General features: G+C 43.8%; 1 protein-coding gene across 5 annotated transcripts in view; it reads right to left on the reverse strand.

The window, feature by feature from the left end:
- LOC138300830 (uncharacterized) overlaps positions 1-14908 on the reverse strand; it is a 61622-nt gene extending 46714 nt beyond the window's left edge. For all 5 annotated transcript variants that reach the window (XM_069240637.1, XM_069240636.1, XM_069240635.1 and 2 more), the window contains exon 1: positions 14760-14908. The gene's annotated coding sequence lies outside the window, so the exon portion shown is untranslated. The remainder of the gene's footprint in view (positions 1-14759) is intronic.
- Positions 14909-15315: the final 407 nt, after the last annotated feature.

Here is a 15315-nt window from a genome sequence, read left to right on the forward strand (position 1 = left end):
TCTGTATTTAACCACCGGCTCCATCTTGACCACTGCCTCCATTTTGTGCTTAGCTTCAAACGCCCTCACATTGGTTGCGCAGGTATCTTTCAGTACACAGCTTGTTAACCTGTTTTTGCTCTTCTCACCAGGGGAAGGAACAAAACATGGGGGAGCACTGAAGATAAGCAGGTGCCAGGCTGATGATGTTTATGATAGAGCAGGGTACAGCTCGGTCTTGGAAAAACACTAAGATTTGGCCAGTTTGATGCGTGTTTTCTCAACACTGACCTAACAAAGCCAATGCATAAATTTCACAACTTACTCAAATGGAGCGGAGTTTCTAGAACCTTCCTCTTAAGTTTGTTTAAAGTATATAAAGTGGGGAAGCTGGACAACTGGGAGAAGGAGGAACTCCTCTGGGAAGGGATGCCTTGCCCAGAAAATAATAACATTGCGGGCGGTCTACCCTCCTGTTTCGGTTGTCCAGGGTTCCACGACCTGAAGTTGGCAGACAAAGGGAAGAAGTTGGTGTCAAGCCCCATGGTGATGCATTTTTAATTCTTATTTTTAGCTTTGCAGTGTGCATGCATGAATACGTAGTCACTATATACATATTATATTCATTGTTGAAGTATTGCGTTTTCTTTGTCTCTGTGATCATTATTATTCTACTGCTGTGATTATTTTTAGAATTGCACGTGTGTTGCTGCATTTGAAATAAAAGCTCATATTATTATTTTCGTTTATGAAACTTGGGAAGTGCCTTAATAAATTCATTACTCAGACTAAGAGTGCTGCATTCTTTGCACTCCTTTCATTTTGTTTCCTCTGAGTCTGAAGCAGAGCAGAACAGAAGGTTGGAATGTTACTAAATTCATATAAACTTAATTTTGAGCCTCCGAATTCAAATTTCTTTACGTTTACAAAACATTTTAAAGTTTGCTTCTTTATATACACTTCATTAATCTGTTAATATTTATTTTCTCAGCGGTCACAGTTCCCGGACCGCTGGCTAAGAACCACTGTTCTATAACACTTAATCTCAATTTACTTTTGCTTCTAAGTTCACTTTCTGTCATGAAGCATCCATATGTACTTAAGCTTGGGTAATTATACTCTGTAAGTCTTCACATCAATATCACTTTATTATTCATCTTTAACTGTGTGCCACATACCTTTACAGCCATGAAATAAAGTGTGAGCAATGAAATCGCCCAAATGTGGCATCAAGGTATTACTTTCATTTTGTGGAAGTGGAATGATGCAACTATTGGTACCTCCACAGCAGCCCCATCTCTCATGTTGAAGTTAATAATACACTTACACTGAATTTTTAGAATAGCTCTTCTGCTGCGTAGATTGCTAATGTAATAATGTCTATTGCACAGAAGTCACCTCTAAGGTAGGCCCTAGGTAGCCCATAGGACAGGGTGCATTGCAATTAAAAGGTTGGACATAGACATTCAAGTTTTACGAATCCTGGTAGTGAAAAACACCTACATTTGTTTTTCACTACTGTGGAGCCTACCTGTCACATAGGATATCATTGGGTTGCCTTATTACATTTAATAAGTCCTAACGTTTGATTGAGGACAAAGAAGTATTTTGTTTGGCCTCTGAGGAAATGTTAATTCAAATTTATCTTTAATGGTAAAGTCAGAAATTTAAATTACAATTTTGAAAATGCCACTTTTAGAAATTTGGCATTTTTCTGCCATTAGCCATTTGGTGCTAGCAGCCTCCCCTGGAACGCATGACTGGGTGTAACTGACAGATTTTGTCAATTCCTCCCAGAAAGTCACGCAATAGGGGGATTCGTGTGCCTGAATGGGCCATCTGCTAGCAGGAATGAGGGGAGAGAGGGGTGGAGTTGGGCACGGCCCCACTTGCAATTGAATAGGCTGTGCCCTGCCTTGACACAAACACAGCAAATCCTTTTCAGCTGCTCTTCACCAAAGGGGTATGGGACCTCCTGGAACTGTCAAGGGCTACAGCCGTCTGCTACATCCTGCTGGAAATGTTCATCTTTCAAAAAAAGAGACTAAGTTCAAACATAGAAATCTTGAGAAGAACTTCAACCCAAGGGTCACCAACGACAACGGTCCCTCCTCAGACACAGCCTGCAGCCTTGCCCCACTGAACTTAACCTTCTCAGAAAAATTTTCTTGAATATTTTTCTAAGTCTGAAGTTAAGCGCTGACCTAGCCCAATCCACTTCTTGTATCCAAACCGCGCTCAATTGTGGTCTGCCATATTTTTCCACTTTAATCCAGTCTTGCTTAACTAGATGCCTACGATTGGAGATTTAGGTGGTCATTATAACCTTGGCGGTCCTGCCCTGCCACGCCTGCGGTAGCAGTGCAGGACTGCCAAATTATGACAGCACTAGAGAACTGGCTGCATCGCAGCCAGTTCACCACCTGTACCGATAGGAGAGTGGGACCGCCTGGCAGGAGGTTGACCACCTTCGACCCGGCGGTCCACCTATCACCGCACCCCGTATTTTGAGTATCCTTACCGCCAGGATTCCGTTGCGGCAACCCCGCCACAAAATCCTTTCTGGTAAGGATACTGGCCACAGGAATACTCATTCCTGTCGCCACAACAGGACTCTCCAACCCCCCTCCATGTAGGAGCCCCCCCACCCCGACCCCTTCAGAAGCCCTCCACCCTCCCAAATAGCGACACACACCCTCCCCGATCCCTGTTCTGACCCACCCTCCCCTGATTCCCTTCTGACCCCCCCGCACCCCCATCCACACACGCACACACCACACTTACATACATACACGCACACATCCACGCTCACTCATTCAAACACAGGCACACAGCCACGACACCCCCGCCTCCCTGCACACAGGCATTCACACGTGCACAGACACTTGCACACACAAACACACACAACACCCCCCTCCGTTCACACACACACAACAATCAACACCCCCACCCCTCCTCCATTCACACACACACACACACACAACAATCAACACCCCCACTTCCCTGTCTGTCGATCACCTTACCTGGGGGTCGCAGTGGTCATCTGGGAGGGAATGGGTCCATGGAGCTTGGTCCGCCGCCAGCGCCCGCCAACACAACAACGCCACGCACAATGTTGTAATACGTTGGGAAGTGTAGTGGTGATGTGGCAGAGGTGACTGAGCAAGCTCCAGTATGGCTGCTGGTGGCTTCCCCACCAAATAGTGGCAGAGAGTAGCCAGCAGCCATAATATGGCGGTCTGAAGACCGCCAACACTGGCGGTCATATGGCGGGCGTGACTTCGGCAGTCTACGAAATAGACCGCCAAAGTCATAATGAGGGCCTTAATCTTTTAGGTACTCGTTTTTACTAAAAACCCATATCTACTGACTGCAGTTTTGTTGTTTTGGTGTAAAATAATTTATTCAAACTTACTTTGTTTTTCATATTAGTTTTTCATATTGGTGTGGGAGTTTTCTTGTGTTGTGTTTTCACTTTGTTGCTGTTTGTGTGCTGCACAATTACTTTACACATTAATTGTAAATTAAGCCTGACTGCTTTGTGTGCTAAGCTACCCAAGGTTAAGCCTGGCTTAATTTAGTGGCTTGTTGAGGTTCACCCAGCCAGGGATTGAGGCTGCTGCTTGACCACAGCTCACACCCCAGTCAAACAACCCAATTTCTCAAATAAAATTAAATTTTAAAAACACAAACATCTGCATATATCAGGACTTCTTCAGGGACAAAGTATCACTCTCTAAATATCTCTAGATATGTCTACTTCGCTATCCTCAATCTAAGTCCCTGATTTGATCAAAGAGACCACATATGTTTTTAAGTTTTCTCCTTCCACTCCCTCTGGGACATTCAAGATCCTTAGGTTATTTCTTCTTGGATTATTCTCTAGCTGCTCCAACTTCTCCTTAACATCCTGTTCGCTATGCCTCAACCCCTGTAATTCTGCTTTGTTTTTTACCACTATATCCTTCAGTTCTAATACTGTGTCTTCAAGAACCTGAGTCCTGGCAGCCAAAAGTTCAAACTTTTTCTTGAGTGCTTCACATGTTCCCTGTTATTTCTCCCTAGTTTGCTTTTGAGGCAGCGAACCTCCTTTTTAACGTCGACAGACAGTGCTAAAATCATTGATTTAAGAGTTGCAATGGTCGCCTGCTCTGCTGTCACCATGGCTATGGGGACCTGACCAGATTCGCTATATAAGTGTTTAGTAGGGGCTTCTGCCAAGTTACAGGATGCTTCCCTGGTTTCCCCCATTGACATTTTCATCTATCCTCTCCAAGGCCTGAAATCTATTGCTCTCTGTGCTCGTCAGCTTGCCTTCAGTTGCCAGCCCCTCTAGCCTTTGGCTACCTGCCTTCTTCGCTCCTGGCCCCGCTTTAAACCCCACCCCCATCTCAGCTCACTGAGCGGGTGGCTTAGCTCTGCTAAGGTGGGAAACACCTTAAAAAACCTTAATAAAGAATTTAGAGGCAAGCAAGCTAGCTCACTTTGAGTATGGAGAGAATACGGAGAAGGTACTAGCTTGAAAGACCAAAGCTGATCAAGCAAGGAATGTCATTAAGGAAATAATGTGTGGTCAGACGGGTGTAAAGTTGACTAGCAGTGTAGATATAGAAAATGCTTTCCATAGGTTTGTTGAAGAACTGTATTCTGAAGATTTGTAGGTGACAAAGGAGGAGCTAAAACATTGTTTAGGTGAGGTTGCTCTGCCCACCCTTCCTTTGAGTGACGAGTGTCTTGAATAATTTTATCACCCAAACAGAGGTCAGGGGTGCCATTATTTCAAGTAAAAAAGGTAAAGCTGTGGGCCCGGACTGTGTGCCAGTGGCACTGTATAAGGCCCTTGGCGACTCTATACTGCAGTTCATGACAACCCTATTTGGGGAGATTTTTGAGGAAGGGTCCCAGCTGCCGCAGTCTTGGAATGAGGCACTAGTTATACTAATTTTGAAACCGGGGAAAAACCTTGGGTGCTGTGAATCTTATAGACCCATTTTGCTTGTTAACAGTGATTATAAAATATTTGCGAAGGTATTGGCAGAGAAGCTGAGTGAGGTAGTTGGTGGTCTGTTGCATAGTGACCAGAAGGTTTCTGTAAGAGAAAAGTCCCTTCATGGGATTCTGGGATCAGGTAATCAAGAGGGTGACAACAACTGTGGTGAATCCCTGCCCTTCAGATTCGGTTCCATGCTTATTGGGTGATATATGTAGGGGAAGGGTTGCATATCAATCACACGGATGGGTGCAGATGGCCCAAGCCTGGAGCGCTTGGAGCATGATGTGGCAGAATGGGCAGTAGCTGAGGAGGTGAGACTTAAAAAAATTCAGGACAGACAATAAACTGTGCGAAGAACTTGCAATATGGGGTGGACTGTTGACTCCCTTCCTAGATCCCGCAGACCGGGCCTCGGGAGATGAGACAGACAACTCCTCTTCGCTCTCTGTCTCTGATCGACAGCCACATGTTCATGCACTTGTTACTGGTGTCTGTGGCTGTCTGTGGACTGCTTGGGCTAGGTTCTCCATCTCATTGTATTCAATGATTACTACTGATCTGTAGTGCAAGTCTGGTCCTATACCTTTCTGCAACAAGGGTTTATAAGGCATAAGTTTACAATTACTTATTGTGGATCTTAATGCTTTATTGTCTGTTATAAACTATAAAGAATGTTTTTTTTTTTTAAAGTACAGAGCGCACAATTAGCTGAGTTTTCTGAGAGTACTCCTGACCCAGTTTTGATTTACTCTCAAATATTCAGCAATCAGGGAAAACTGCTACAGAAGCAAGCATTTGCAATGCAATGGGTCTTGCGTTTTTTGAGTTAGAGCTATTAGCATTGTAAATTCCTAACTGGACTTTTCTTGCCACATAAATTGAAAATGCAAAGTAAAACAGTTGACATAAAAAAGTCAATTCAAAGTGTCATGGCCGCCATGAGCGTGAAGGAGAGACACAAAAGGAAAAAGAAGTTCGCGCACAGTCAAACATATCAGCAAACATGCATTTATCCATGTAACAGGGTTGGTCCCCGAGCCTGTAACACAAACGCCCCAATGAGGGACAAACGTAAAGCATTTACCAATGTCAAAGGAATTTTGAAATGCAAGCCCACGAACTAATGAAAGTGATGGGCGTGAGGTGGGCATGGTTAAAAGCCTACATAGATACCAACATGTCGGAAAAGCAGCGCTTGTGCGCTGCTATGCTCAACCTAAAAAGCATTATGAATTGAAGCTAAAGATAGTAGATGCAAGTTTGAAATGTATGCTACAGTAGGAGATACTGCAAAACTAGCGTTTTGAATAAACCTACACAAAAATCCATGATGTTCAGAGCTCTACTGTGGAAGTGTGTAAGAATCAGCATGAGAGTACATGTGTGGAAGAGCTGGTACAGTGAATAACCTGCAGAAGAAACGGATGATGAGGCCTCATTGCACCATTAATCTTGAACTGCCTGTAGTGTCAGCAGTTACAAATAGAGATACAATCAAGAACTAGCCTTCAAACGTATAGCACTAACAGGATTAGCAAATTCAAAGAGTCTACCACTAACCATCAGTTAAATTGCTTGTTATTTCATATTAATTTTGATGCCACTGCTAGGATCTTCTAGCTTTGGGCGTGAACAGCCTCATTTTGACTCCTGGGATTCAACACGAGGTTCCAAAATCCTGTCAGCTCAGAAGAGGATGCTTCAGCACTGTTTCTCAGTTTCAAGGTCTTCTGGCACACAGGTCACAGGAAAGCCTCACATCTGCAAACTCCTACTGCTTTGTGGTTCGATTTCTATCCCATGAACATACTGTTTTTTGTTTTGTCTATGACGAAAATGTCTACATGTGTGAAAATTGTGGTAGGGGTTAGAATTGCATCACATTAGCAACTACTCTCTACATTATCCCCAAACATACCTACATTCATAACAATTTCTCTGTATACTACACAAGAACACACTGGAAGGGAGAATATGTTTGGTTCTTAATGCCCAATTTTCAAAGGTTACAGGACAAAATCTCAAATGTGCGAGTACTCCTCGGTTTGGTTTCACAAAGAGGGCTGTTAGAACTGGGGTTTCTGGACGTCAGAGTATGCACCCTGTACAAGCAGGAACCACCAATTCTAGTCAGGGTAACCTAGATACACACTTAGAGAAAATCGGGCCCACCCTCTGGTAGCTTGGCAAAGAGCAGGCAGGCATATCTTGAGAGGCAGTGTGGTAAGTATTTGTGCAACACACACTGTAACTGAATGAAAACGCCACAAAAAGACTCCACACAGGGTTAGAAAAATAGAGAATACTTGTAGGAGTAAATCAAGACCAAAAACAACAAAAACACATTAAGTCGAAGCAGAGTTACTGATTTTTAAAGAATAAACCAAAAATAGTACTTAGAATTCAATGGCACTAAAAGGTTACTTGAGGTCGCACTAGACCCGGGGTAAATCATAAGTTCAGGCCAGCCGCAAATGAGAGCAAGCTGGCTACGGAAACCACACTGGGGCTGCTGAGAAAGTACCTTGGATGGTAGAAGCGTGGACGGCTCGATGTGTGGAGCAGAGGAGGAGATGCATCGTGGTCTATCAAGCAGATGCAGGGGATGCGACGGTTCTGAGCTGCGCAGCGTCAAGGCCACGCCAAAGATCAGGCAGTGTTTGTCATTGATACGACGCATCGTCAAACCGCTGATCTACAGTGATGCTTTGGTGCTGAGCCGCCCAAGGTCAAAGATGCGTTGGAATTCAGGGATGATGCACCGCTCAGTCGACAATGTGGTCTCTGTGATTTGGGCAGCAGTGGCAACGCAGCTGTGCCGAGAGGAAATAGGACGGTTCCGATCGGCACAATGTCGTCAATGTGTGGATTTTCTTGGGTTACAGCACAGATACTAACTTCCAAGTGCCAAGGCCTCCATTGGCAACTTGTGGCAGAGCAGGGCTCAAGGCAGACAGAGTTTAGGTGCTGGTTGCAGGCAGTCTGATGTCCCCAAGACTGCTGGAGAATAGGGGGCAAGCCAACAAGCCCTCCGAGTCACTCTGGGTTCAGATGAGAGTAGTCCAGTCCTTCCTCAGCAGGGAAGAGATCAGCAGACAGAAGTGTAAGTCTTCAAAGCAGGACAGTCCTTCTTAGAAAGCAGTCCAGCAGAGTGGCAGTCTTTGTAGCACAGCAGTCCTGACTCCTGGCAGAGTTCTTCACAGGTCCAGTAGTGTACTCATTTGGTAGGGTCAAAGAGCCCGTTCTTAGACCCAAATGTGCCTTTGAAGGGGGGTGATTTCTAAGAAGAGTCTTTGAAGTGCACAGAGGTCCTTTATTTACCAAAAGTGTTGCTCTGGAAGGTGCATTTAATTCCAGGACTGGGAGGATCAACTTTTTGTTGACTGGCATAACACAACTATTTTCAACAGCAGTGGCGAGGGAGTGATGGGAGGGAGAGTATCTTTTCAGGTCAGCTAGTTGTGAGTAGCTGTTATTTCTGCATGCTACAGAATCAAGGCAAGGAGGTTCCTGGGACGGGTCCATGCAGCCATGCTAACTACCATCTCTGCCAACATCTTCTGCCTGTGTCCTTGGATCAGCAGGCACAGTACGCCCATTGTCTATTGTCTCTGTACAGAGAACACACAATATATTTCAACAAGGAATCCCGAGGGACAAATGGTTAGGATCAAACCAACTGAAATTCTTCTCTTATTATAGCATACTGAAAGTCAGTCAGAGTGAAATAACCAATTCTGGCTTGGTAGGTTTTTCCACACCTGTGTTTTTTTTTTTTTCAGGTGTGAGGAAGAAGGAGACACTATTTTTCCAGTCTGTAATTCTGGTTAGAAAAGTTACAAGACATTTGGCTGCAAGGGAAGGCAACAAGCCTCGTTTCCAGTTTCTGCTAGGGGTTGCACGCTGCAAAACTCACCCTTCTCTTCTCTTCCCTGACCCTGAACTCCTTCCAATGATCCCCACATACAATTACAGACTACTCAGAACCGATGGTAAAGATAATTGGCCCCACAAGTAATTCCACACTCCCTGGAGGTTTAACCTGAAACAGCCTGGTTCTAGTGTGTGGATTCGCCGCATGGTAACAGTACATTACATCCAATACCATTGAATTCATAATTATGGCCAAAGTGTTTAATTAATGGGGCTATAACAACCCATCTCCGTAAGTGGAGTTCAAATTTTTTTTTACATTCTTAATGCCGGAATATTCTGAAATACAAGGGTCACACTGATGTCTGTTAATGTAGACAACATTATCGTCATCACTTTTGGTAGGTGTGTTTAGAATACAAGTGCAATGATTATCAGTAAACTTGTCTAGATGGTCGCTCTGCCTTATATGGTACCACATTCTTTCCTAGCTCATTCTCTCCTAAAAAAATATATTTTTTTAAAACAACATAATGAGGAGCCACTAGGAGGTAAAATGAGGCATCTGGAACAGAAAAGAGGGAGGAGCTGCAAACATGGAGATACACACAGGAGTGAAGGGAGAAAGGGGAAAAAAGGGACCGAGACGCAGGAGAGACAATCATATTCAATCTGTATGACATGGAGTGAGCAGTCTGCCCCAAGATAGGGGCCCTTGAATGTCTATTGTTATTGGTCTCACCACACTTGAGGGGGCCATGTTTTGCTGAACTGAACACCACAATAGACTGCCACTTTAAAATAAGGCTGGCACAAGAGTCATGACTAAAACATTAAAAAACCCTGTTAAACTAAAATATGTTTCCTCTGTGGAACGTGCACGACATACATCATGTGTGATGATTATCGACTTTTGAGCTGTAAAACAGTTGTTTGTGCACTTCAATGCAGGTGCTCCATAGGAGGTGGAAAGCTACACCCTAGCATCAGGTGAGTGATATACCTCTACACTAAGCCAAGGTGTGAGTGGCAAAGTCTCAAGTCAATGGCTAAAAAAAAAAATAGCTTGGTCAAGAAAAGTCAGTGTCTGAAGGGGGGCCAAAAAAGCCCAAACTAAAGTATCCACCTATAATAAAGAATAGGTGAGTTTGACAGCTTTCACAAATCTACAACTCATAAAATGAATACACCACACACACAGTTCGTTTTTTCTGGTCCTACTCTGGAAGGTGTATCTGGACTGCTGATGCAATGCGAGGGTGTTACCTCACAGCTGCCACAATGTGAGAGTACCCCTGTGAACTCAATCAGACCTGAGGGAGGGAGCCACCATGTTGTAGGCCCTTCGGCAGAACTCTCAAACTACCTATTTCCATGCGTGAGAAGTTTATCCTGGCCAGAGTGTTCTTCTCGCATTATGGAAGAAGTAATGCTTTTTATTACTTTATGAAACCAAAGCTTCAGGCACCAGAATACGAACAGAAAACCTCAATGGAGTTCGTTACTTATTCATGGAATTGTGAAACTAGAGATCTCTGTGTGCACTACGTTTTCACAGTAACTAGCCGGTTCATTTGGAAAGCTTAGAGACAACCAGCAACAGGATGGGAAAACGTTCCACCTGCATTTTCTTCATACCTTAACCAATGATAGTCTGTGAAATCAAGTGTTTTTTAGGGCAAATCCATGAAACAAACATATGTAAAAATCTTTTGAAGGGTGAGGAAGTTTCAAGGGAGTGCACTCCAACTGAAGTCTATCTGAAGGTTTTCGCTAGTTAGGTGGGTGAAGACAGCTTGAAGGGCAACTAGCCCCTCCAAATGACAGTGGTGTCATGTAACAGATGGAATACCGCAGAATGAAGACAGCTTACGAGGTCAGCGCTGCACTTATCCACAAAATCCTGTTTCAAGCGGCGAAAACCGGGGTCCAGATGCAGGATGGAAGCCTAGCTACTCCGGCATATGTCGACCACCCTATAGCAGATTAGGGTCGAAGTAAAGCATAAAAACGTAACCAGCAAGTGTTGCAGCGTGAGAGAGGCCTGCTCACACCAAATGTCAATGAAATGTAAGTACAGCCAGAATAAGCGCAGCACAGATGGGCCCCCAACACTGAGTGCGTACACTGAACTCACCAGAGAAACCTGTGAGAGATCGAAACGAGACTAGCACAAGGTTGGCACCATAAAACAAAATGCTAACCAGCCAGCATGCAACCTCTAAAGTGAATGGCCCAACAAGCACTGCCATATCGAGCAAAGCAAGCCTCATTTAAAACAGTGGGGCACAATATTAAGGTCAGGCATCCCATTCAAAGGAGAGAAGCCACAATGCTGAGGAACGTCATTGGCAAAAAAGTATGCACAATCACTGATGACCTGGTGCTGGCCCAATCAGCCATGTACCAAAAAGTATGATAAGCCATTTACAAATTCTTACCTAAAAAGTACACAGACCACACGCACTACATATTCAACCTTGTTTGTCAGGAAAAAGGAGATTCTTTAGGCAAATTCATCACAAGGCTATATTCTATGAGTCAAATATTGTGACTTCAAGAAGTTCTTAGAAGAAGAAGCCAATAGACTGAGCATCATAAAAAGCTGCCACCCAGAATAATTTCAACAACATTTTCTGAGAAAGTGCTATGGCCTGGAAGACATCTTAGAACTAATGCACCTAAACAATAAAGCAGAAGTACAAGCAAAAAGGTTTGAAGCGGAGAAGCAAATGGGGAGAACAAGCCTTCAGGCTAAAGAACCACTCCCACAACAGATCACAGAAGAATCTCTCATGGTGATCAAGATGCAAGGCACGAGAAAAATAGAAGACAAATTATCACTATGGACAAGCCTACACACGTGAGGGAGTGTACCCTGCCATGGGCAAGAGTACCATAAATGCAGAAAAGGCAATCACTATGAGAAACTGTGCAAAGCAAATGGGCTCCTGTTAAACTAAAGGAACACTCAAAGAGACACCATGGAAGAGCTATAAGAGACATGAGCAGAAGTTCATCAATGCCCCGTGATACCTCACACTCCAGGACATGGTCAAGGTCATTATCCAGAGGTTTTACCACCATCTCCCTATCATGCTACATGCAAGGAAGTGACAAACACTGCAAGAAAGGAATACCCACTATTAAATCTGATGTGAGAACACCTTGCCTGTTTTGTGCTAGGCCGTGGTGCATCATTGAGCTGTATCTGCATTGCAGTATGTAACAAAATGAACCTCAAGCCTAGACTCTCGAGAATCAATGTCCAGGTCTATACCTAGATAACTAGGAAAGAGATTCCATGTTTCCAAGTTCACAACAAATCTCATCTACAAAGATTGAAGTACTGACATTGAGATTTATGTAACTGATGGCCCGAGTCACCGTCATTCCAATAACTAAAGCTCTTAGCTGTTCTCAACATGGTGGTGGACCCGCCACCCACTGCACACAAACATCCAAAACTACTCCGCGGGCTAGGAAAATGAGAAGTCACACAGCCCAACCCCACAGGGAAAAGCTGGTTTATCTCCAGGAGGCTGAAGATCTGCAAGAGCTCCTCAAAGAAGAGATCACTGAGAAACCACAGGGACTGACCCCATGGGTGTCCCCTCTAGTTGTGGTCCTGATACACAACAGAGAAGAAAAAGTATGCTTCTGCTTCAACATATGAATACCCACCACAGCCATCCAGCAACAACCACACCCATGGCGCCACCTAACAGACAGCTCATGTTCCTCAATGAGGCACAAATCTTCTCCAAACTGGACCTCAATAAGGGATATCATCAACTGGAACTTCATGAAGACTTGAAGTACATCATAATGTTCACCACTCACCTCAGCCTAACTTACAACAAAGGCTTCAGGTGTGGGGTACCATTGTCAGCGACAAATTCCAGGAAGCCAAACGCCATGTCATCAGCTCAGTCATAAATGTCCTGAACTTTAGCAACAACATTATACTGCTTGAGACCACGCCAGAGTAGCACGACCACACTGCAGTACAAGTGTGCATGGTAATAAGGAAAGCCAAACCAAACTACAACGCAATCAAAAGCGAACTCCACACAAGGAAAGTGAAGCACTATACACACACATCTTCTCAGACAAAGGATAAGACCAGACCAGGACACAACCAATGCTTTATACTTCCCAACTTCCACGAATGTCAGCAGCATAGGATCTTTTCTCGTAATGGCCACCTACTTTGCCAGGTACATCAAAGAACATCTGCAAGAGCAGCAAGGGTGTTGGTTCGAGTAAAACACAGCATGTGAATAAGGATTCCAAGAGCTCAAAGAGAGAGTAATTCATACCACCAATTTGGGTTACTTTGACCTTACCCTGTGCACCAAACTCACCGCAAATGGCAGTCCGGTGGGACTAGAAACCATCCTAGCACAACACCACTAAGGGGGATGACTGTCCACAAATCATACCCAAGACAGCTGCAGTATGTCAAATGTGGAGAAATCATACTCTGAAGCCAAAAAGGAGAGGTTGGCGGTAGTATGGGTGTGTGAGCACTACCACATTTCGATCATTGGGAAACATTTCAACATCATCATTACTGTCACAGGACACTAACAACAATCTTCGTAAATCACCTGGACTTCAGCACTGGATAACAACACGAATGTGGACCCAAACCAAATATAATGGTAGAACAATTCATGCAGACTTTTTAAAAAAACTCTACAACAAGCGAAAAATGGACATCTACTGCTACAACAGCTGCTGAACACTGTCCTGAGAGAATAGAGAAACAAGTCACACAGCAGTAGTGGGTTAGGAGCTCCAGACATAAATACCCAGCTGAAACATCATGCTGAATTGCGAGAAGACAGCCTCTAACGTGCAGCACAAGCTTCGCTAATGGGTGCCATTTTTAATTTGGTGACCAGCCCCGTTTTACGATCTAGTATGACCCTGTGGGCAGCCTGTACACCACAAATGAGTTAACCTAGGCCCTCTTCCTGCCCATTCTCAGGTAGAGTGTTCACTTTAGGTGTCTTCTCTATCAGGGCTATTCTATTCTGAAAGATGGCCTAATAATGACGCACCAAGGTGGTGATTACTCTGTAACAAGGGACAACACCAGGGTATTTTTCAATTTTTCTATTGGTGCACACAAAACAGAGAGAGGTGAGGCATCAAACTTCTCCCTTCCATGCACGAGTAGCTAATCCAGTCCAGGGCTGTTCTCTAGCATTTTGGTACATGTAGCCAGTACACCTGGGTTTTCCCATTGCAACTGCTGTTTTTTGTCCAGAACAATAACCTAAGGTTACTTTGACTCGGATATCGGAGCACTATATATATATATATATATATATATATATATATATATATATATATAGTTTTCCCTTCTACAGACGACTACAATGTACATGTTTGCAATTAGCTGAATTTAAGGTAAACCAGAATGTATTCGTTTTTAATGCAATTCTAACTGAAACAGTGTCCTACGTGATACGGAGTCATCGGATAAGCTTCCAGAGTATCTATTTCTAAATCTTAGTCTCTGGCAGTGCTTAATTTGTGCTTGTTGTTTCCGGTGCGGAGAATCAGCACTTATTTTTGAGGACCTGCGCTTAATTTTTTGCCTCAAGCATTTACTGCGAGCAAAAGGCACATATGAGAAAGATGAGGAAGAAAAAAAACGTCACAAAGAGAAAAAGTAGAAAGCTGCAGGTGTGAGCTGAAGGGGCAGGAAGTGGCTGTAAATGGATTAAAGAGGTCCGAGGTGGCTTCAGGATTACGCTGCCTCAGTATTCCGTGTTCGCTGCAGTTTATGAGGAGGGCTTTGAGCAATCGCACGTTTTTATTTACAAATTAAGCACTGGTCTCTGAGCGAACAAACACAAGGGCCGACCACTTATGTGAATGACCTGATCCGAGTACAGACCTGTTTAACTCCGGCGTCTGTGAATTCTGAAGTTCTGGTTGCAGAATCAGTACCGAGGTCGCAAATTAAGAACTGACCAAACAGCTTCCTGCTTCTTCCGTCTTTTACTGCATTTGGTTGTGATCCCGCCTCAGCTGGTTACTGGTACCTTGTGCAACAGGGGCGGAGTCATTGAGTGCGAGGAGAGCTTCTGTAAATACTTAGTTGATCTTTCACCTCCGGGTAACTGCATATAAAATAGCACACGCTGTGAATGAAAAATAAATGCCGTGTCAACTAGTAAATAGTAAATGCACTTATTACATTATGAAACATCGCTTTTTGTGCATTACCCAGACAGCCAAATATTAAATCGTGGCTGTTCTCGACGAGAATAGTCCTGTCAAAAAGTACTGTGCCCATCATGTAAGTCATTATTTAAAAAACTTACATTATGCTACCACAAAATCTGCTAAAAGATTTAGGTTTATGATTTTTTTTAAAGTGCTTCCAAGAAGTAGATTTAAGTAATAAGCATGCGTGCGTATTGCATGGTTATAACTGTCCATTAAAAGCG

The sequence above is a fragment of the Pleurodeles waltl genome, chromosome 6, assembly GCF_031143425.1.
Source record: "Pleurodeles waltl isolate 20211129_DDA chromosome 6, aPleWal1.hap1.20221129, whole genome shotgun sequence".
Taxonomy (NCBI): Eukaryota; Metazoa; Chordata; class Amphibia; order Caudata; family Salamandridae; genus Pleurodeles; species Pleurodeles waltl.